Source organism: Suncus etruscus, chromosome 1 (genome assembly GCF_024139225.1).
Source record: "Suncus etruscus isolate mSunEtr1 chromosome 1, mSunEtr1.pri.cur, whole genome shotgun sequence".
NCBI classification, from domain to species: domain Eukaryota; kingdom Metazoa; phylum Chordata; class Mammalia; order Eulipotyphla; family Soricidae; genus Suncus; species Suncus etruscus.
In genome coordinates this window covers 81929511-81932092 of record NC_064848.1, presented here as the reverse complement: position 1 = coordinate 81932092, position 2582 = coordinate 81929511, and positions in this window count along the sequence as shown.

Sequence of the window (2582 nt, the reverse complement as noted above, 5' to 3'; positions counted from 1 at the left end):
TATAATGCAAAAACAGATGTCCCCCTCTGTGCTAACAATGTAACCTTACATTTTATGTCCAAAAGAGGTCTCCAGGAACAGCTTAACTGGAGAGCAAGTTACTGCTAGAGAAAAGAAGCTGGTCATTTGGCTGGAACATGTTGTCATTTTGGTATCCTGAAGCTTGAAGTTGATGGATCTGGTTACCAAATACCACAACTGACTGAACTTTGATCCTGATGGCACCGCTTGAGCTCAGTGCCCAGGAGGTGCCTTGTTGTCACATCTAATGGGGCAACAGATTTCCTAGCATTCTCATTCTGAAATGATGTAAGGAGTGGGTAGTGAAAGAGCTGGGTTTTATGATTAGGCCAATGTAGTAATTCGCTATTCAGAACAAAATGTACCATTGGTGTAGGTTCAAGATGGAATCACTGAAAAGTAAAAGAAAAGAAAAATGAAGTAAGGTAGCACAACATAAATGCCTTCTAAAGCTAAGACCCTGCAAATGAGGATTTCTGGCAGAAGTCAGAAGTCACTGAATAAGGCCCAAAAGAAAAAGGAGGAAGAATGGGAGGAAGTGGAGGACCCCATGGAAGCATGAGCATTAGACCTTTGCATTCCAGGGTGATATGAACTCAGCATGTGCTGAATAGAATATGGAAATCCAGTTAAGGAAGTCAGTTCTATCACCCAGTTCCAACATGAGAATTTCCCCACCCCAAGTAATTCTGACAGCAGCTAGTTGTCATACAATTCAATTCAACTCAACATGAACCTGATGACAATGTCATGTCCTACATACAGAAGAGCTGGGTCTGTAAGATTGCTCTCCAAAGCCTTCAGCAGTCAATCACATTATTTGTACATCTGACCTTCTGATTATATATTAGAGGGCCCAACAATTTCTTCCTTGGTTTCTTTAATTTGCCAAAGAATGAAGAGAAACATGTTGCCTACTAGATGACTGGTTTATTACAAAAAGATGTAATTCAATATCATCAAATAAAAAAGTTGTAGGTGTCTGGGCAGAAATATGGGTCTTCCAGGATACCAATCTCCATGCAACACCAACCCAGAAAGCTGGAATCCAGAGTCAGGAGTAACTCCTGAGTGCCATTGGTTGTGGCCCAAAAAACAAAAGGTAAGGAAGGAAGGAAGGAAGGAAGGAAGGAAGGAAGGAAGGAAGGAAGGAAGGAAGGAAGGAAGGAAGGAAGGAAGGAAGGAAGGAAGGAAGGAAGGAAGGAAGGAAGGAAGGAAGGAAGGAAGGAAGGAAGGAAGGAAGGAAGGAAGGAAGGAAGGAAGGAAGGAAGGAAGGGTGGGTCCCATATGGTCCTCAAGCCAGAAACAATTTCTGAACACATAGCCGGAAGTAAACCCTGAGCGTCACCAGGTGTGGCCCAAAAACAAACAAACAAAATATTCTATCTTTTCTTTTTTCTTTCTTTCTTTTTTGTTTTTAAGTTTTTGGGTCACACATACTTAGGGCTTACTCCTGGCTCAGAACTCAAGAATCACTCCTGACTCTGAGGACCATATGAGATGCCAAGGATTGAACCCAGGGTAGTCAAGCACCCTACTTATTGTACTAACTCTCTAGCCCCAACTTTTTTCTATATCTTAACCTGGAAGAATACTATTTTGTTGTTAATTTTTTTCTAATTTTTATTATAATACCATGATTTACCAAGTTGTTCATAACAGAGTTATTGCAGGTATTAAATGTTCAAGCACCACCAAAAGAAAAAAGAAAAAAATAACAGACAATAAAAAAAAAAAATGTTCAAGCACCAGTCCCACTACCAGTGTGACCTTCCCTCCACCAGTATCCCATCATTGCCTGCTTCTAAGCAGGCACAAAGAAATTTAATTCATATTGCTTGTTACAACACAAAGGCAAATAGAATTATCAACACTTAAATAACATTGTTCAATTTTAAATGATTGTTATATCTCTCTATGCACCAAAGTCAGTGTTTGAGGATTTACTAGTCTGTGGTTGGTGCTAGCTGAGCCTTCTGTGTTACTGCTTATGTTCAGTAAGCTTGGTAGATTTCTATGTAACTTTCCCATAGCATTTTCCGTGATATTACTGGCACGACACTTCTGCCTCTAAAATAGAGGGGGAAACAAGGGAGGGTTCCAGGACCAAACAGATATGTGATCACTAATAGTAAGCCAGTCAAAGAGGGGTCCACCTACTCTAGCAGCCCGGGGGGTGATGGTGGGGTATATGGGTTGTAGAAAGGGAACTGGAATGGGGGGAGGACATAGTTGGTGATGGGTTTTCCCCTGATTCAATGTTAATATATACCTAAAATACTACAGTGAAAGATATGTAAGCCATTATGGAAAAAAATTGTATTTTTAATCAGAAACTTTCTTTGACTTACATGTATTATTATTATATAAATTATATGTTATGTTATATCACTATATTATGTTAGTTTACCTCATTATGTTAATCAATTTTGTCTCTTCAATAAATTTTTTTTTTGTTTTTGTTTTTGGGCCACACCTGGCGGTGCTCAGGGGTCACTCCTGGCTGTCTGCTCAGAAATAGCTCCTGGCAGGCACGGGGGACCATATGGGACACCGGGATT